We start from the raw sequence: 20,335 nt of genomic DNA on the forward strand, positions 1-20,335 counted from the left end.
CCATCAGCAAGGTTGGACCTGATGATCTTGGAGGTCCTTTCCATCCATGATTCCATGATAAAGGAGCTGAGCATCCCCAGGACACCAGAGGTACTTAAGGACAGGTCAGGACTGGGCCAACCACAGCTGGTCCATCAGCCTGGAGATGCTCCAGGGTGCTGTCCCCTCTCCATGAAGAGCTCACAACACCTTGGACCTGCAGAGCTAACCCCTGTGTGAGGTCCAGCCACGCTCCTGAGCTGCCCAAAGAGGCTCTGGTAGGTGGGGATGAAGCACCTGAGAGCAGGCACATGGAGGAGGAACCTGTGAGCAGCAGTAAACGCCAGCCCAGCCTGCACTACTGTTAATTGTCATTCCCTTTCTATCGACGTGCAGTTTATTAAACCATAAAGCAAGGCAGCAAGCACAGAGAGCAACTCCAGAGATAATTAAACATAATAAGGGTTTCACTTAATCCCTCAGAACCCAGGGGAGGCACAGTTAAGACTGAATACCCTCTTTGCACTGCAAGGCTTTTATTTTTTTGCACAAGCATTGAAGAGCACTTCCCAGGACAGGATTTTGGGACAGGGGGAAAGGTAGGTCCCACATTCACTTCTGAATACTTTTTTTTCCCCTTTTCTTTGTGCCTTTACATTATGCTGCTTATTAAGCCTGAACTCCTGACTTTCAAAGCGGTTTGTGGCTCATCACTTGCATTGCAGCAGCAAGCACAGACCCTGATGAGGGATCCTGGGGAAGGTTTGGGAGCATCCCTGGGCACGGGGACGGCCAGCAGAGCTTGGGAGCAGCAGGGCTGGCACCAGGTGCGCTGTGCTCTCGGGCTCCTCATCTCCCTGCACGACACACGCAGTTCTTGGACGAGGAGGAACGGGAAGGGGATGAAAGGAGACAGTGGATGCAAAGGGCTGGAGAGGCTGGCGGGTGAGGAGAGGCTCGCTTCAAAGAGCGAGGTAATTACGACAAATCTGGCATTAAAACCGGAGGGCAACGCCGAGGGGGAAATGAAAAATAAAATAAAATAGATTTTAAAAAAGAAAAAAAAAAAGAAAAAAAGCCGCGAGCGGTAATTTGGGCTTCTGTGGTCTCCCCTAGTGGGACCGGGGCTGGTCGGGGATGGGGAAAAGCGGGGAGCGCGACGGGAACGGGCTCGGGGCTGGTCGGGGATGGGGAAAAGCGGGGAGCGCGACGGGAACGGGCTCGGAGCCGCCCGGGGTGCGGGTGGAACCGCGGGAAGAGCCGCACCTGGGCTGCAGCAGGGCAGGGCAGGGCAGGGCAGGGCAGGGGGTGCTGCCCGCGGGGCCGGCACCGAGCGCTGCCGGGCGGGCAGGGCGGGGCAGGAAGGGTTAACGCGGCCCGCCCGCCCCCCGCGCACGGCGGTTCGGGGGTGGGTGGGCTCAGCGCGGAGCCCGCCCGGCCCCGCCGCTGCCGCTCAATGCTGCGGCCGCGGGACCGCGCGGGAGCGCCCGCACCGCGGAGCCGCGCCGGGAATGAACCCCCCCCGCCCCGGGCAGGTAAGCGCGGATCGGCTCGGCACGGAACGGCTCGGATCGGCTCGGAGGGAGGGAGGCGGATTTAAAACGGGATTTAAGGAAAAAAAAGAAATAGGGGGTAAATAAGGAATTTTCAAGCAAGGCTGCGGCGCGGGGGAAGAGAGCGCGGGCGCGCTGCGGAGCCGGCGGAGCGGAGGCGCGGCCGGAGGGGCGAGGGGTCCGCAGGGACCCCCGGTGCCCCCGGAGCGCGGAGCTGCCGCGGGGTCATGCGGAGCCACCGGGCGGGGGTGGCCGCGGTCCCTGGACAGGAGCGGGAGCATCCCCCGGGTGAGAGCGGGAGCATCCCCCGGGTGAGAGCGGGAGCATCCCCCGGGTGAGAGCAGGAGCATCCCCCGGGTGAGAGCAGGAGCATCCCCCGGGTGAGAGCAGAAGCATCCCTGGACAGGAGCGGGCGCATCCTTGAGCGGGAGCGGGGATGATCCCCGGGTGAGAGCAGGAGCATCTCCGGGTGAGTGCAAGCGCATCCCCGGGTGAGAGCGGGGATGATCCCCGGACAGGAGCGGGCGCATCCCCGGGTGAGAGCAGAAGCATCCCTGAATGAGAGCAGGAGCATCCCCGAGTGAGAGCGGGCACATCCCCGAGTGAGAGCAGGAGCATCCCGGGATGCGGACGCGGGGATGCTCCCCTCAGGCTGTTCCAGGCGCACGCAGAACTTTTTGCCGGCTCCAGCCGCGTTCCCGGCTGGAGTTGAAGCTCCTTTTGCTTTGCCCAGGCTGCTGCTGCTCCCGTGTCGTGAGCAACATACCGCAGCGTGTTGTTTTATTTATCCCAGACAGGAGCGGCTTGCTCTCGAAACTACAAATTAAAGGATGCTGCTTGCATAACAAGTGGCAATAGTTTGTATCTTACATACTAATTACCCGTCACCTTAATTTAGACTAAGCCAAAGAAGGTTTTTCCCCCCCCGAGGAGGGCTCGGGAGGGTTCGATAGAGCAGTCTGATGTCTTGTAGCCACGTACTCCTCTCCCCTGGCTGGATTAATGTGGGCAGAGGATTAAGAGCCGGCACGTTGATGAGGCACCCGCAGGTGCGGGGAAGCGGGGCACGTTTGGCTGGAGGCAGAAATCAGTTTTTGTGGCTGTGCTCGCCCATCCTCCGGTTTCCATGGCTCGGTTCAGGACCCGCATCCCAGCGGATAAATCACCGAGGTGGGAGCAGGGGCTGGTGGCGGCTCCTCTTGCGATGGTCGCGATAGTCCGGAGCTCCTTTCCCGCATGCAGCGCTCCCTGCCCCGCAGTGGGTGGCTGCCTGGCTGTGCCCCGTGCTGGCAGGGTGCCCGGGGGATGCCCTGACCCATCCCCGTGGCTGTGGGAGCCCCGTCCCTGCTCCCTGTGCCTCCTGCAGCGGCTCCAGCCCAGGTGCGCAGGTGATGCTGCAGCCGGGCTCCACAGCCAGCGCCGAGCCTGGGAGCAGCGTGCTGGGGGCCTGCACTTCTCCCAGAAGCTTCTTCCTGCTGCTTTTCTGGCCGGGAAACTGAATTTTTCTTCTTTTCTGGACCTGAGGGAGCTGCATTTTTACCCCGCGTTTGTAAGTCCCTGAAAACTGCTTAAATGGCTCTTGAATAATCCTTCAAAGTCACCTCCCCTCTTTAATCTAATACCAAAAGGACTTACTTTACATGGCTAATCCCTCTTTTCCGTGCTGTACAGCCTCATTTAGAGGTGTGCACACTGCTAATTTCCCCTTGGCAGCCTGCTGGAGACAATGGCTTCCACTGGCGAGCAGCAACCTCTCCCTCCCGTGCTGAACTCTGGGCACAGCTGAACCCCTCTGACGAGAATTTGGGGGATTTCAGGAAATGTCCCTTTGCACCCCAAACTCTGGCTGTGTTTCTAAACACCTTTTGGGAGGCTCTGAGGGTCTCCTGCCCCAAAACCCCACAGCTGATGGGTGGTGGGAGTGCAGGGAAGCAGGGTGTGCCTGCAGGTAGTTGGAGTTGAATGATCCTGGCTAAACTCTGCAGCTGGAAGGATTTTCCCATCCTTCTGCAGAGGAGCTGAGCTCTCTCCCAGCCTGTCTGGTGCTCCTGGAATTTTAAGCTGGTTCTGCTCTCCACAGTGACAAAACGTGTGTTGGGAATGTGAATGACAGCAGAGGAGCAGCTCACCTGTGCAGGCAGCCCCCCTGAGCATGGGCTGAGGTGCTGCAGCTCCAAAGCCCGGCTCTCCAGGGGTTAACAGGGGTGTGTGGGGCTCACCAGGGATGCTGAGGAGGGCAGGGTGAGGTGTCCCCTGCCCTGGGCCACAAGGACACCTCTGCCCGTGGGGTGGGGGTCCCTGAGACCTCGGCCATCCTCCTCCAGAGGGTCCTGCCGTGATTTTCCAGGTAATCCCTCCAGTGCTGGATTCCTGAGTGCTGATTGCCAGCTGTGGCTGAGGAGCTTTTATTATACCAGAGGGAAGGACAGCAGCAGTGACAGCTGCTGGGAGCCCACCTTGGTTCCCAAACTTGGACATGCATGAAAGTCTTTCTTGTTGCTAGCCAGGTCTTTATTTACTGGAATTAACATTTTCTTGCTTTCAAATTCACTCGTGTGTTACCCCATCAGGGACAGCTGGAAATCAGGGGTGAGCTCACATAAAATTTCTCCCAGAGATGCAAAACTTTGGAGTAATTTTGTAAATATTCTGGTGCCACGTGATGTATTTACCTTGGCTTCAGGAGTTGGCTTTGTCTGACAGTTCTGTGGAGTTGACGTGATTTAAAAAAAGAATATTTGAAATTCGGGGGTAAAGACAAGGCAGAGGGAAGGAAGGGTAATACCCACGAGACAGATAGATCACTGCCTTTTTATTTGCTCTTGTGGTCTTGTTTAATTCTGCTTGGTGAGCATTCTGGAGGGGCTGGTTCCCATCAGGGCAGGGTGGACAGAGCCCTGGCGCCGAGGGATGCAGACGGAGCAGAAGCTGCTGCTGCTGCTGCTTAAAAATACTCTGCTGCCTTTGAAAGTTCATAAATCATCACAGGTCTATTTTTAGCCCTGTTAGAATAGAGCAGGCCTGGGGTTTCTCCCCACACCTGCCCTGTGTGGCCTGGGCTGCCCTGGTGCAGTGTCTGCAGGAGCAGCTCTCCCTCTCTGCTTGGATGGGGGCTGCCCCAGCCCCGCTGTCACACAGGGGACCCAGCTCCCTTTGAAGAGCCTTTGGTGCAACAGTTGGGAATTCTCCTTCCCACAGGGAGCCTGTGCTGCTTGCTGAGTGAGTGATGAGCAGCTCCTGGCAGGGAGGTAATCACAAACACGGCCAAGTGTTGGTGATTTCCTCCCAAATCACCCCAAACCCACAGATGTCAGCTGGGGCTGAGCCCTGCTCAGCACCGTGGTTACTCCAGTGCAGACACGGGTATCATGACAGGAGTGATTCATTCTTTTTATTATTAGCAAAGCAAATCCATAATGATGACACCCTGCTGATTTACTGTTTCATGCCAGTGCACAGCTCTTCCCTGCCTCCCCCTCCTCCCAGCAGCCATCAAATCTGGGGGTACTCGGAGGAAATGTGTCAAATCTGTGTCAAATCTGTGTCAAATCTGCTTCTCATCCTCACACACATGAGCTTCTCACTCCTTATGAGCCAAGGGAGCAGTGTTTGGTGCACTAAACAGGGTTCTGAAGGTGGGGATGTTGGCAATAACTCCCTGCTTTGCTGTTCCCTGGGTGCAGTCATTTTATCTCAATCTGCAGGGTAAGAATCTATCCCAACCCGACACCAAGAAAAAGAACGAGTTCTTGGGGGGTTTTTAATTGCTGGGTTAAATCAGTGAAGGTCAAGGCTCAGAACCATCAGGGTCAGAGCATTTTGAAAACAATCTGGTGGCTGGCAGGTGCAGAGTTCAGCTTTAGGAAGGTGCAGCAGAAGGGGGAAGTTTTGCCTCTGCGACATAAATTGGGATTTTTGCTTAGGGTCACGATCACAGCACAGATGTATCAGCATGTGGCCTCCAGTGAGGTAAGTGATGCACTTATTGCACTTCAGAAGGACTCAAAAAAATCATCTGCAGTCATATTTTCAAAATGGCAGGGATTTATTTTAAAAATTGTGTTTAAGGTTTCAAAAACGAGGTTCTGCCGCATTTGTTTTTCCTATTAGTTCTTCCTCAAGCTCCCAGTTATTCAGCTGCTGATGCTGCATTCCTTGAGGACTTGCTGGAGATGTCTCAGATGTGGCCAGACACCCTTATTCATCTTCTGATCTAGCCAGTACCCAGTTCTGCTAAGTTATAATAAAAATAAAGAAAAGCACCAGGATGGTTCCTCCCCACCTTTTCTTCTCTTGGATTTTGGAATCAGTGAGGTTCAACCCTCCCATGTGGACTTTCCCCAATTCTTGTTGAGAGCAAGACGTTTTTGAAAGACCCACCAGTAAATCTTGGTTTCCTCCAGTTTTCCAGGAGAGCTGAGCTGAGCAGCCCCTGGCTCCAGACTGATTTGCTCTGCCAGGAGTTCTGACAGTGCTGTATCTTTGCTGGCCTGGGGCGAAATCTGTGTTTATCATTTATTGATATAAATGTTTAGCCGAGGAAGAGATGTGGTGTTTAAGGCCAATTTGCATAAGGCTCAGCAGGTCATTGCATCTGATTAGAGCTGGAGAAGGGAACAAAGGACAGCCCGGGTGATTGTGGTGGACAAACCTCTCTTGAGAGGGTGATTTAATGCCAGTGGTGCTGCACAGCAGTGACCTACCTGTGTGATTTGAGCCCCTCTGTGAGTGCTTTGTTTATTAACCCCCTTTTATTCAGATCACAGGGCGTTATTTGGGAACACTTCCACACAACAAAACACATTTGCATCTCTCTGCTCCCAGGGATGAAAGTGTGGAGACCCCAAAAAAGCCATCAGGGAGAGCCCTGGGGCTGCTCAGGGCACAGCTTTCCCTTTTAACAGCTCCTGTCAATGATCCCCATTTTTTGCTCTTTTTTGCTCATTTTTACACCTTTCTAGAGCTGGAGCAAAGAGATCTTTGTCCGGTTTGATCCATGGCTGTGGTTTGGGTGATCTCTGCAGAGCACAGGGGGTTCTTCACCTCACACAAACAGCACTGAGGAGCTTTCATCAAATAAGATGTTTTACCTTGCTCAGTGATCAAAACTCTCTCCTCTAGTCATGAATGAATGGATGAATCTTTTTGGGCTTTGTCTCCCAGTCTTTAAAAAAAAAATAAATAAATAAAAAATCCCCCTCTGAACAGCACTCAACTCCCAGCTTTTTTTTTAAAAAAGAGTTACTTAGCATAAGAGCAGAACATTTGCCTGAGAGGGTTTCAGTCCAAGAACGACTTTTCATATTTAATTGATCTGTATTGTTCAATTAGGGAGATGTATCCTGCCCTCTGTTGTGCATGTATAGCTGGAAGCAGAAATGAATGAAATATGAAGCACAGCACAGGAGCGATTCCAGGCTGAATTTCTGTGCTGTTGGTGATGCACAGAGCAGGATTTCCACCCAGGCCTGGATCTGTGTGAGTAAACAGGGATTGTGTAAATTCATCAGTTACCTCTGCCTTACAAATGAGCCTGGATTGTAACATCTGTTCTTATTCTGCTCAGAACTCAGTAACCTCTTTGTTCTAAATCCTATTTATAAACATCCCCAGCTCCTGAATCAGCTGTCAGGATTATCCCAGAGTGCTGTGCTTGTCTGGGAACAGCTGGATTGCTCTTCTGAGCCCTGCCAGCATCCCAAACTCAGGTGTGTGCTGAGCATCCCGGCAGTGCCAGGCTCACACAGGAGCGGCTCGGGTCCCACAGGGTGGCAGCACTCAGCCCTCAGAGCTGGAACCAGGAGCATCCCGGGGCTCTGGGAACTGCTCCACGGCCTGGGGTAAGGCAGGAGCCAGGGAATGCCCTGCTCCATCCCCTGGGGTAAATCAGTGCCCAGGGAATGCCCTGCTCCATGGGCTGGGATAAGGCAGTGCCCAGGGAATGCCCTGCTCCATGATCTGGAGTGCCCAGGGAATGCCCTGCTCCATGGGCTGGGATAAGGCAGTGCCCAGGGAATGCCCTGCTCCATAAACTGGGGTAATGCAGTGCCCAGGGAATGCCCTGCTCCATGGGCTGGGATAGGGCAGTGCCCAGGGAATGCCCTGCTCCATGGGCTGCGGTAAGGCAGTGCCCAGGGAATGCCCTGCTCCATGGGCTGGGGTAAGGCAGTGCCCAGGGAATGCCCTGCTCCATGGGCTGGGGTAAGGCAGTGCCCAGGGAATGCCCTGCTCCATGATCTGGGATAGAGCAGTGCCCAGGGAATGCCCTGCTCCATGATCTGGGATAGGGCAGTGCCCAGGGAATGCCCTGCTCCATGATCTGGGATAGGGCAGTGCCCAGGGAATGCCCTGCTCCATGATCTGGGATAGGGCAGTGCCCAGGGAATGCCCTGCTCCATGATCTGGGGTAATGCAGGATAGGACTTTAGCTGGGATGGGGATTTAACTCCTCTAACCTCAATTACTACACTGTAATTTTCTCAGCATCCCTAAATCTGAGGCACTGGCACAGAAAGGGATGAAGTTTCTCCTTGGACTGTCCTGTCATTGCCAGGGCTCTGTGCTCAGTGTCCCCCTTGCTTTCCCCCTGCTGCTTTCCCTCTCTCCCTGCCCGGCAGCTCCTCCCAGGGTTTGGCTGCCAGGTACAGGGTTTGGCTGGCTCAGCACCACCCTCTGCCTGCTCCTCCCCAGCTCCTCTGGTTTCCTCACAAAATGATCAGGAGAACAGAGGATTCCTGTGCTGCACCCAGCACATTCCAGGTCACCGGCAGAAAGTGCTGAGGGATGACTTTAACCCTTGCAGGGCCGGGTGTCCATGAGCAGGCTGTGCACAGCCCGTCCAGGGAAGCTGCCCTGGCAGTTCTTGGCACAAGGGATCACAGCTCTGTGCCACTCTCCTGCCTGGGGACATGCAAAGGCCTCCTAGGGATGTACATGTGTCTCACAAGGAGACCTTGGTGTTGGTCCAGTTCCTAAATCCCTGAGTTTTCATGGGATCAGGCAGGGGCTGTGGGCAGGGAGGATGGAAGGAGCTTCCATGAGTGTCCTCTCCTCTCTGCCCTGGGGTCCTCAGCACAGAAAAGCCATGGAGCAAATCCAGAGGAGGTCATGGAGCTGCTCCAAGGGCTGGAGCCCCTCTGGAGAGGAGAAGCTCCAGGGAGAGCTCAGAGCCCCTGGCAGGGCCTGAAGGGGCTCCAGGAGAGCTGCAGAGGGACTGGGGACAAGGCATGGAGGGACAGGACACAGGGAATGGCTCCCAGTGCCAGAGGGCAGGGATGGATGGGAGATTGGGAAGAAATTCCTTCCTGTGCGGGTGGGAAGGGGTTGGAATTGCCAGAGAAGCAGTGGCTGCCCCTGGAGTGTCCCAGGCCAGGTTTGGAGCAGCCTGGGAGAGTGGAAGGTGTCCCTGCCCATGGCAGGGGTGGGATGGGATGAGTTTTAATGCCCCTTTCAATGCAAACACTTCCATGATTCCATGATGATCTCTGCTGCCACAACAACATTTCCATGTCGTTCCCAACCCTTCCCATGGAGTGTGAAATTATCAGATCCCACATTGATCCCCCATGGGAAAAACAGCACCGGGAGTGAGGCTGGGAGAGCCCCAGGAAAGTGCTGGATGGGCCAGAGAATTCCTCGGGTGAATTCAGTGTTTAATGGGTCTCTTCTAATTGCAGATTTAGGAAAGAAACACTGGTCAAACACATCTTGGAAGGGAGAGTGCAGAGCATGGCTTGACTCAATATTTTCTCTAGTCAAGTGGAAAAAAGGAAGCCTCATATGAAAAAGCTGGAAAGGTCAGACTAATTTGTACTTGTGTGATAATGGGTAATACCTCTATTGTTTATGGAGCCTGCAGAATCCTTCCTGTGCTAAGCACTGTCATCTATCTGATGGTGATTTGGAGAAATTAAAAATGAAGTAGCAATTGTTCCACCCTCTGCGTGCCTTAATCTGCTTTGGGCGAGGATTCCTTTGAACAGTTCTGTGCTCTTTATAAATGAGTTGAGGTGGAATTTGCTCCCTTCTCTTGACTGCTGTGGCTGGAGGAAGGAGATGGTTTTAAACAAAGAAAAAAAAAAAGAAAAAAAAGATTAATACTGAGGTTGAGAAGAGCCAGACTGAAACCCAGCCTGTGTCTTGCTGCTTAAGCATTCTGCCTGTGTTCCCCTGGTTCTTTATTTTGCTGCAGTCTTTGCTGTTTATTTACTAGGGTAAGTGGGAATTTTATATGCATGTCCAGCTCCTGCTATTAAACCTGGGATTGGTGAGCTCCTAATGCCCCACAGTGCAGCCTCACTGATCCAGGTGGATTTGCAGCTCCTTTTAGCAGCCACTGGAAGTGGTGTGAGTTTTCCTGGGGTTCTGGTTCCTTTCCAGGGATGATTTCCAAGGCATCATTTCCCAGGGAACAATGGGGAGCTGTGTGGGGAGTCCCTCCTGCCTCGTGCTCAGCACCAAGCGTGAGCTCCAGAGGAATTCATTTGCCAGGCTTATTGCTGAGACATTTAATATCTGGAATGATTTAGGAGATCAAATTCTGGAGTTCTGGGCTGGCTGTAGCTGCATCTGTCATTGTTGCAGAACCTTGACAGTGAACAAAAGGTGCTGCAGGGAACCATAACTCACCCAGCAAATTAATGGGTTCCAGCCTTGCTTGCTCAGCTGAATGGAGCCTGTGTGGTCTCACTGGCCAAGGGTTTTCCACAAAAATCGTGTGGGTTTGGAGTGGGCATTCCCAGAGGGGTGGAGAGAGCCCAGCTGGCTGGGACTGCTGCTTTCCACTCCTGCTGGAAGTGGGGATAAAACCCCTGTGGGTTCTCCTGGGAACATCATGCAATTCTTCCAGGTTTTTTGATTTTTTTTTTTTTTTTTTTTTTTTTTTTTTTTTTTTTTTGGTAAGGGTCCACAAAAAAAGGAGTTGATTGAGAAAGTTTCATCAGATTTGCTGATGTCACACTGTGAGGGTGACACTCACAGGTCACCAGCCACCACTGGTCATTTTTGCCACTGGCAAGGAAGGTGCACTGTGAGGAGATGCTTGGTCACCTTCCAATTAGCAGGAAGTGCTGGAACATGCCTGGAGGGATTTAAAAGCTTTGGTGATGTGGCATCTGGGGACATGGCTGAGTGGTGGCATTGGCAGTGCTGGGAAATGGTTGGATTTTATGGTTTTAGAGGATTTTTCCAACTGCAGTTCCATGTCAGGTCATCTCCCTGGCCATGATTCTGCTCTCACCCTTTTTCCCTGATTCTGCCTCTCTTGCTGGAGAATGATCCCAGCTCCTGAGAAGGTCCCAGTCCTCTGTGGGTTTCCAAACTCCTTGGCCTGGTGGTGGGCAGGGTGTAGCTGAGGAATTTGGGATGGGCAGAGATGATGCTCTGACCTCACACCTGGGCTGTGGCAGGGTGACCTTGTTTGCCAGCAGCTCCTGGAATTGGGATTTTGGGAATAACCAAGCCCTCCATGGTGTAATTAGTACATTTGGTAATTGGCTTCATCACCCTGCTGGGCTTGGAAGATGAAGGGATGGGGCTGGAGCTGTGGCAGTGGCACCAAAAGGGCCCAGAAGATGAGCAGAGCTGGGGAACTGCTCAGCACCATCCCTGCAGGGATTGACCACACCAGCAGCTCTGGGAGCGCCCTGAACTCTCACTTCTGGGGGTTCAAATGGCTCTGCAGCAGAGCCAGATCCAGGCCAGAGGAGTCAGGAAGTTGAGAGGTTTCTGCTGTAAATCTGAAGGTTTGTGGCCCAGGCAGTGCTCCCAGTCACTCCCAGTTTGTCCCAGCCTGCTCCCATAGCCAGCCTGCCATCAGCACTCACTCTATCTCAGAGCAGCCATTTCATTATTAGGATTATTATTGTATTTTTGAACCATTACTAAGATATGGAACCAGTGCCCCTGGAAAAGTGGATTAGCCTTTCCTCGATAACTAATTTTATTTCACTCAGGAAAATTTGATTCAGATTTCTGAAACATTGCCACTAAGCAGCTTTCTAAGCAGAGTTGCAGTGCATGACCAAATTAAATCCGTGTAGGGAGAAGGGAAATGTTGTTGTTGCGAGTGTCCAAAGGGGTTGGAATGAAAATAATCTTATAGATCAAACTTAAATTGAGTTCAGATATTATGGAGGGAGCTCAGCTCTGTACCTGGAAAATCCCATCTGCCAAAAATGAACTTTGGGGTCACATTCTAAAATGGCATTTCTAGTCCTGCACCATCCAGCTGCTCTCCCTGTGTGTGGCACAGGGCTTGCAAAGGAGTCTAAGCTGTGTGAATCTGCTCCATAAAAACAAACACAGTAATTGCAAAAGAAGGTGGGGAATGCTCTTGGAGGATTTATAAAACCCCTCCCAAGCTGCAGCAGCCTGAAGTGGCAGATCCTGTCTCCGAGTGAATTTTGAGTAAGTTTGGCCTGAATTTTGTCCAAACCCAGCATCTCCAGGAGAAAACACCTTGGGAATTCTGCACTTTGAGGGAGCAGCAGCAGCTGGAGCCAAACTGGAGAATGGTTTGATCCTTCTTACTGAATGGGCTTTGAGTTCCAGGTGTTTGATGACCCTTGTGGAGCTCTCCTGAGCTGGTTCTGTGCTGTTCTACTGCAGATGAAGAACTGGGGTGCACAAGGTGCTCAGAGATATTGAGATGTTGAAGTACTGGAATTTCTAGAAAGTTCTACCCAAATTCTTTGAATTTTAAGGTACTGAGCAGTTGTAAGAAATAAGTTTTTATGGCAGAGGAGGAATTTCAGCACTGACTTCTCTCCTTCTCCCCTGTGGATTGCATCATAACTCTGATGCTTAAAAGATTTAATTATTTTTGCACCTGTGGTTTTGCTTTAGATCAGTCTTTCCCAGCTCATGGGATTCAGGGTCTCACTGAATTCTTCCTTTCAAATAAAAAATATCTGGGACTGAAAGTGTTTTCTTAAAATGCAATCAAATATGATTTAGCTGACTAAAACATTGTGAATAGACCCCAGCATTCACACAGAAATACTTGACAATATCTATATGAAGGTAATGTCATCCATTAGCATTGTGTGAAATATAAAATATCACCCAATATTTAAATCCAACTGCAGTGAATCCTCTGTAACTTTACTGACAGAACCTAAATTTAGGAACTAATTAAATTCCATGGAACAGAAGAATGCATTTCTCCCCTTCTTGTAAGGACAAAGATTTGGAGTGCTAGCTATACTTCTATTTTTATATCATTGAGTAGTCTTTTATATAGATATAACTATATACCTGGGGTTTTATTTGAAGTTTCTACATCTGGATTTCAGGATCGCTGCTGAGAAGGCCCCAAAGTCCAGCTCAGACCCCTCTGTGAGGGAGCCCTGGTGGAGGTGGTTGAGCTCAGGGAGTGGAAGGGAAAATTCCCTGCCCAGCTCTGGATCCACCCCCACCATCTGCTCAGAGCATCCAGAACAACTCATTTCACCCCAAAAGTCAATCCAGGCCTTTTCTCTCCCAACCACTTCCCTGTCCCAGCCTCTGGCTGTGGAAGATTCCAGCTTTAAGGCCGTGGTGAAATGAAGTGTGGAGCCAGGATCGGGGCCAAACACTTTAAATAATTGATGGACAGCTTGATTCCTTTAGCCTTGCTCAAGTAAACCGAGTTTCAGATGAACAGGAGCTGAGTAGGTGTTTAGTTGGGGGGAAAAAAGCCCTTTGAATTCCACTGATTTCCCACAGGATTTACTCAGCACTAGGAGAAATAACTTGAGAGGATCTCAGAATGGTTGGTGCTGAAATGGACCTTAAAAATCATCTGATTTCAGGGACAGGGCCACGGCAGGGACACCTCCCACTGTCCCAGGCTGCTCCCAATCAGCCCCAGTGTCCAGCCTGGCCTTGGGCACTGCCAGGGATCCAGGGCAGCCACAGCTGCTCTGGGAATTCCATCCCAGCCCCTCCCCACCCTCACAGGGAAGGATTCCATCCCAATATCCCAATATCCCAATATCCCAATATCCCAATATCCAATATCCCATCTCCTGCCACCCTCTGGCAGTGGGAAACCATTCCCCCTTGTCCTGCCAATCCAAGCCCTTTTTATTCTGTTCAGGCTCTTCGGATTCTTTTGTAGGCAAAAAAAGAAAAAAAAAAGAAAAAAAAAAAGAGTAATCCCTTTTAAATGAAATTCAGAATCTGAAAAGGAGAGAGCAGGAAAGTCGTTGTTGCCATTTGTGAGCTGAAGGTGGCCAAGTATCCCAAGGCTGTTTTGACTTTTGTGTAATTTTCGTAAATTTTTATAAATAAATTACACAACTGGCATAGCTGCACATCCCATAACACCACAGTGCAAGAGGCAAAGAATTCCAAGTTCCCCACCCAAATATTGTGTAAAGTGAGAAGAGAAGGCAAACAGGGACCAAAGAAGCAAACAGCAGCAGGAGCAGCCGCTAATGAGCATCCATGGTTTGATTGCTAATGGGGCTGTGGTCTGGAGGCTGGGCTGGAGGAAGGATGTCCTTGGGACAGGCAGGATGTGCAGGGAAGTGGAATTAGTGCTGCAGGAGGAGCAGGAAATCAGGAAATGTGTCTGAGCTGGAGGCTCCTCATGTTCCACTCCTGCAAATGGCTCCATCTATTAGCTGGAAATAGCAGGCAGGGCTGGGCTGGGATTAGCAGGGAGGAGCCTGAGGAGAGGCAGGGATGTGCTGGGGGTCAGAGGAACTTTCTGCTTTCTGGAAACTTCCTGTGGAGCAGTTCCTTTGGCTGGGGGAATATCAGTGAAACAGGACACTCCTGAGAACTCACTCACGGGACTGTTTGTTTTCACTAATGACACAAGATACCAAATTCTTCAAAATTCTCAGAGCTCCAGAAGTGGTCAGAGCAGCAAAGATGCTTTGATCCCATATGCCTTTTTTTCCCTTCTCTCTATTTTTTATAATCCTTTTGCTCTTTGGGTCATATTACGCATTTAAACACTTCCTTATCCTTTTCTGAATCTGAACTTGTTTAGAAATCATAGAAGTGCCTTTGAGGTGGCTCTGATGGCTTTGGAATCCAAAATCATCCATTACAAATTCCCAGCTTCTCTATGGGGGGAAAAGGGCTGAAAAGGGCAAACCTGAAGCTGCCTTTTCCAGGGTGATGCTGTGCTGGTGGAATGGCTGGGCTGGCTCCAGGGCAGCGTTTCCAGCTCCCAAACCTGATGGCAAATCAGCACAGCCCCCTGGAATCCTACAAACCCTCCACGTGTTCCCAAGGCTGCTAACACAAACACAAAAGCACTGAGAGGGTTTTTTCAAGCCCATATTCCTGGCTGGAAATGAATTGCTGCTGTTGTCACCTCATCCATTACCCTCTCCATGAAGGAAGAGGTGATGGAGCTTCTGCTGCAAGGTCCCCTCTGTGTTCATCTCCTTAGCCACTGTCACTCATCCCTCCATTGCTGAACCTTATCATTCTGCATTCCAGCTGTTGGATTTGATCCATCCATCATCTGTCAGGAACTTGTCACAGACCCTGGACACTTCCAGATGCATTTTCTGTCCAGGTCCTGCCAGAGGAGAGGAATATTAAGCAGGGAGGGTTAGGCAAGTCACACGCTTGCTCTGTTTTTGCTGTACTTCATTTTTCAGAGTAGCCTTTTCCAGCACTTTTCCCCTCAAAGAGAAGCTGGGAGTTTGTAGTGGATGATTTTGGATCTGTGAGGAGTTTGTGGGTTTGTTCCTATGGATTGACAACTCCTGTCTCACACACTTGAAAAAACACATCAGGGAGAGCTCTGCCCCCGTTATCCAAATAAAAGAGGGGAAAACTTTTCCCACTTCATTTCTTCAGTTAAACTTGGTGATCGAGCTCAGAGAGAGGTTTCCATGGTGCACAGTTTCCTTTTTCCAAGGAAAACTGTTTCCCTTCGTGTAATTGCTGCTATTGTGTTTAATGGTCACTGCTGTGCAGGTTTAACAGTCGCTCCCCACACCTTGCAGCTGGTGAATGAATTTGCATCTTTTAAATCAACATTAGCAGGGAAAAAATCCAGTATTTGCCCAGGGCTGTTTTTGATTTTTTTTTTTCATTTTTTAATACTGAAATACAGGTTATGCTGCAGGATCTGGTCTGTTCTAGCAGTCAGCTGTGTTATTTGATAACTTGGGTATTGATTCCTTACCTCACCTGCTCCTTATTCACTGATTATATTTCATTTCTGCTCCTTCTTCTTTTGTAGAAGTACAAAATGAAAACCTGGTAGCAGCTTCTGGCTTTATTCATTTTCCTTTTCCCTGGTGGAACCTCATGCAGTACATTCCTTTCTGTTTACCAAGCACTTTTTCTCTGCCTTTCTTCTTGAACAGGAAGGTTCTGACTTGGAAACACTGAGCTTTTAGTAGTGGTTATTTAATAATTTAATAATATATGGGGCCATACTTGTAGCTGAGCTTGGTCCAGAGGATGCTCCATCCCTGGAAGTGCCCAATTCCTTCTTGCATTGTTTCATTTCAGCCCCGTGCTGAAATCCTCCTCTCTTCTTCCATTTGAAGTAATTAATTAGTCCAATTTCCATTTTTAAATTTAACTCCAGCTCGGGGAAAAAAAAAAAAAAAAAAAAAAGCCAGCCCTGCCAAAGTGCTGACATGTGTTTTATCAGAGATTTGTTAGGGAAGTCTTTAAAAATAATTCCCAGATAAAAGTCAAGTGCAGCGAACAAAACGCTCGAAAAAATCTGAAGTGGCCCTGGATATTTTATTTGTGTGTCAATGAATAATGGAGAATGTGTTCTGGAGGGAAACAGGATGCAAAATTATTATTGTTATAATTATTATTATTATTATTATTATTATTATTATTATTATTATTATTATTATTATTATTATTATTATTACTATTACTATTAATTTTCCTTAAACCTCTTGGGTTTGGCCTTGCTGCAGGAGATGCAGTGAGGTCTGGAGGTGAGAGATTTGGTGGAATTCCATTAAACACCTCAGCTCCTGGTGACCTCACACCTTCATTGAGCTGGCACCTCGGGGGATGTCACCCCTGGAGAGGGCTCAGGTCACTCACCGTGGGTTTATCCAGCTCCATCACCACTTGCTGTGGCTAAATAAGGAAGAAGTGTGAAAAATCAGGGGGGAAATGACATTCCCAACGTCTGTGTTTAATGTCCAGGTGGTTCCAGCCCGAGCCCTTGCACGCTGCCCTCGTTAGAGCTGTCCCTTTAACTGATTGTCACCGTGCCCTGACAACACTCCCACCATTACCTCGTTAATATTGCCTGCTTCAAACACATCTCGGGGTGATGTGACAAATGGCTTCCCTCAGTTTAATGTGGAAGAGCAGCTAAATGAGTTAGGAAATGTTAATGTGGCCATGTTCTTCCCAGATAACCAGTTGCCCTTGGGACAGTATCAATAAGTGGCATTTATATGATATTATGAATGTGTTAATTATGCGTAGGCAAAGTAACGAGTAAGCAAAGGTCAAGGACAAACGCAGCTCCCCCAGAAACACCCATCAAAGAGCTTCTAATATTTAAGTCATTTCCATTATTGAATATTCAGTGTCATTTAAATTATGTGCATCTTTTTCACTGCTTATTTTTCAGGCCGCAAACTGAGCAACTTCAAGGGCTGTGCAAATGTTTGGTGCCAAAACTCAGCATAAACTCCAGCAGTAGCTGGGCTGGTTTTCTCCATACCCTGGTGAACTGCCAGGTGGAGTTTGGGATTGATTTCCTCTTGGAGATGGAACCTTGTGATACTTTTTGCTCGAAACTCGAAATGAAGGAAATGAAAACGTGGCTGTTCAACTGCTGAACCTTGAAACTCGATGCAAATCAAAACAAAATGCTCTGGAGACTGAGAATACCCAACTTTGCCCCAGTTCACTGCTCTGCTCCTCATCAATGTGCCTTGAAAAAGAATGGGCTGTAGAGTTCAGCCTTTGCTTTTTGCTCCCAGCCATGGGGATAAAGCGCTTTTTGGCAGGGAATCTTGTGAAATCCAGCGGGTTTTGTGACGTGAGGCAAGGCAGGGCTTAGCTGATCAATACAGCCATTAATTACAATTAAAGGCTCAGCCATGATTTTTACTTTTGCATATTGACATCGGGAAAAACAGTTAAAAAGTCAATAAGGGTCTAAAAGTTACTCTCAGGTTAAGAAGAGCAGTGAAGCCTCCCCCATCTCCCACAGGTGTCTGGAGAAATCTCCCTCCTAAACAAGCTGCTGTTCATGTATGAAATATTCATGTTATGACATCAAACCATGCTGCACATTATTTCAGTGCAGGAGGCCAAAATTAGATTCACATTTTATTTTGCTTATAAATGCCTGTCAGAGTTGCTAAATCAGTTTGTCTTTGCTGTCTTGAAATGGTGTCAGTTTGAATTTCCTTCACGCTGCATATTGTTTTGGGCAAAGGCACATTCCTCCTCCATCCAAGATGGAGAGCCTTGTTCTCTTGAAACAAAGCTGGAAAAGCCCAATAATTAAGATTATTTTTAAAAACCCTCTCTGGGGTGGCAGCTTGGCCTTTTTTAAGGTGATAGAGAAGCTACCAAATGCTGATGCATTGTGATATTTGATTTTCACCATGTGCAAGTAGCACTTTCCGGGTTACTTAATGGTTGTAGGGTATTTGACAGGGCATCCTGGATTCTTGTGCTGCTGGAAGTAGAGAAAAGCTTTGAGCAGCAGACTCTGAGTTCCTCAATGCAGCTGAGGAAGAATCAGATGATTCAGTGGCTGTAACTGCCCTGGTCCAGGGGGATCTGCATCCTTCAGGCTGGACCAGTGGGGCTGAGGAGGAATTAGGGCAGGAAGGAGGAATTAGGGGTTTGTCTGAGCTGTCCTAAGGCACAAACCCCAGTGAGCAGCCCTCAGCTGGGACCTCGTCCTCTAACTCAGCAGGCAGGGGAATTCATTCACTCTTAGCTTTTTTGGGGCTGTGATATCTCATTCATGCATAAACAATCTCATTTTAGTTATCCTGATGCTAAAAGAAAATTGTAAAAAGCTGCAGTCCCCAGTCTGTCAGATATTTACATTAGAAATATCCCATCAGAGGAGCTGCAAACCTCCATTATTTCCCCCTTCTCCCCTGGGTTCCTGTCTCCAGCCCATGCCTGTGGCTCCATCCCTGCAGGCATCGCTCCCAGCTGTGCCCCACGCTGCTCCAGCCCCAGGCTCTGCATGGAGACAACACTGATCTCCTCACCAGACACTGGGGTGGATATTTACACATTTTCTATTATTTAAAACCAGCTTTTGAAACTTTACCCTTCCTCCTTTTTCCGCTCTACCCCAAGTGAGCTGCTGAAGGTTTTCATGCAAAAGCAACGCTGCCTTGAGATTTTTTTGATTTCCCTGGATTTCCTTTTTAGCATAATTCTTTTGAGTTGATACCAGCAGATTTTGTGAAGCAGGAGTAAATAGTTTGTGTAAAGTAAAGGTGTATTGTTTGTGTGAAGTAGGAGTACGTGCTTTGCTGGTGTTGATGTTTTCATATCTTGAATATCATCACCATAATCCATAATATATCTTGAATATCCACTATAATCCATAATCATCAATATAATCCATAATCCATCACTATAATCCATCTTGAATATCATCAATATAATCCATCTATAACATAATATAACAGTATCATTAATTTCATGGGGTATGATCCCAACCAATGTAGGGGTACACATCCTTGGGGTGGCCCTCAGCAGAGGCTGGGGGTGTCCTGCAGGTCCAGCAGGGAGCAGAGGCTGGCTGAGCCCAGCCCAGCTCTGCTCCACAGTGGGAGCTGCTGAGGAGCTGCAGGTGCTGCAGCCCTGCCCAGCCCAGCCCAGCTCTCACCCTCTGCCTGCTGCTTTGGAGGTGCCTGCAGTGCCCCTGTGCCTCCCTGAGGTGCTCCCAGTTGTTTTCCAGGAGCTGCTTTTAAGCTAAAATCCCTCTGCAGAGCTCCCCCTGCCAAACCCCTGCAGCTCCTCCTGAAAAGCGAGGCCCTGGTGATGAGCTCCTGCATTTTCCATTAGGAGAAACCTTCCAAAAAGACTTTTTCTTTTTTTTTTTTTTTTTTTTTTCCAAATGATTTCTTGATGGCTGGCAATCTCCTGAATCATTTCTTACACAGAAATTGTTCTTGGAGGTGTTTTGCTCTGGTAGCAGCAGCCCTGGAGCAGGTTTGTCACCATTTCCGGCCTGAGGGCTGGTGTTGGGTTTCTTGCTTGGGTCACCTCATTTTCTGTGTGCCTCTGTATTTTCCTGCCTGCTTTTGTGGGTTTTTTTTTTGGTCTATTCCTTTGGGGTCCAAGAGTATTTGAGCTTGAACAATGTGACTGATCTGAGCTGTGTTTAAATCCAATGATAAATAGTTAATTTTGGAGGTTTAAGTTGACAGCAAAGCCACCTTGGAGTGTCAGGCTGCGAGAGTTTGGTTTCTTTCTCTGATCAGATAAGGAGCAGATATTTCCTGTAAATCCTCCCCCAGTGTTCCAGTCCTCCCATCAGAGCATTAAGTCAGATACATGACACCCAATTTCACAGTCATTCCTGAGCAAAAAAAAGCACATTATATTTTTTTAATGGGCTTCCCAGGACTTACTTTGTTTCTTCCTGATGAATATGAATTCCAGTGAGTTCATCTGAATTCTGACCTTCAGATACCCAAAGGTCTGGGGGTTCTGAAGCAAGAATAGTCTTTAAAATTACGTGTTCCTCACATGAATGCTGTCTTCTGTTCCCATGAAATCCCCGTGGAGTGCAGGGATAAAACTGCTTTCAGTGCTCTCAAATTCATCCATGTGTTCATTACGAACCACTTGCACCTTGCAGAAATATTATTTGT

General features: G+C 49.3%; 1 protein-coding gene across 3 annotated transcripts in view; it reads left to right on the top strand.

The window, feature by feature from the left end:
• The first annotated feature begins 827 nt into the window (after positions 1 to 827).
• The window catches only part of LOC129124881 (contactin-4), a 274,201-nt gene continuing 254,693 nt past the window's right edge, over positions 828 to 20,335 (top strand). For 2 of the 3 annotated variants that reach the window (XM_077184663.1, XM_077184665.1), the window contains exon 1: positions 1,358 to 1,514. The gene's annotated coding sequence lies outside the window, so the exon portion shown is untranslated. Of the gene's footprint in view, positions 954 to 1,357; positions 1,515 to 20,335 lie in introns of those variants that run through there. The other variant, XM_077184664.1, reaches the window with a different exon arrangement.

This window comes from Agelaius phoeniceus, chromosome 11, assembly GCF_051311805.1.
Source record: "Agelaius phoeniceus isolate bAgePho1 chromosome 11, bAgePho1.hap1, whole genome shotgun sequence".
Classification (NCBI taxonomy): domain Eukaryota; kingdom Metazoa; phylum Chordata; class Aves; order Passeriformes; family Icteridae; genus Agelaius; species Agelaius phoeniceus.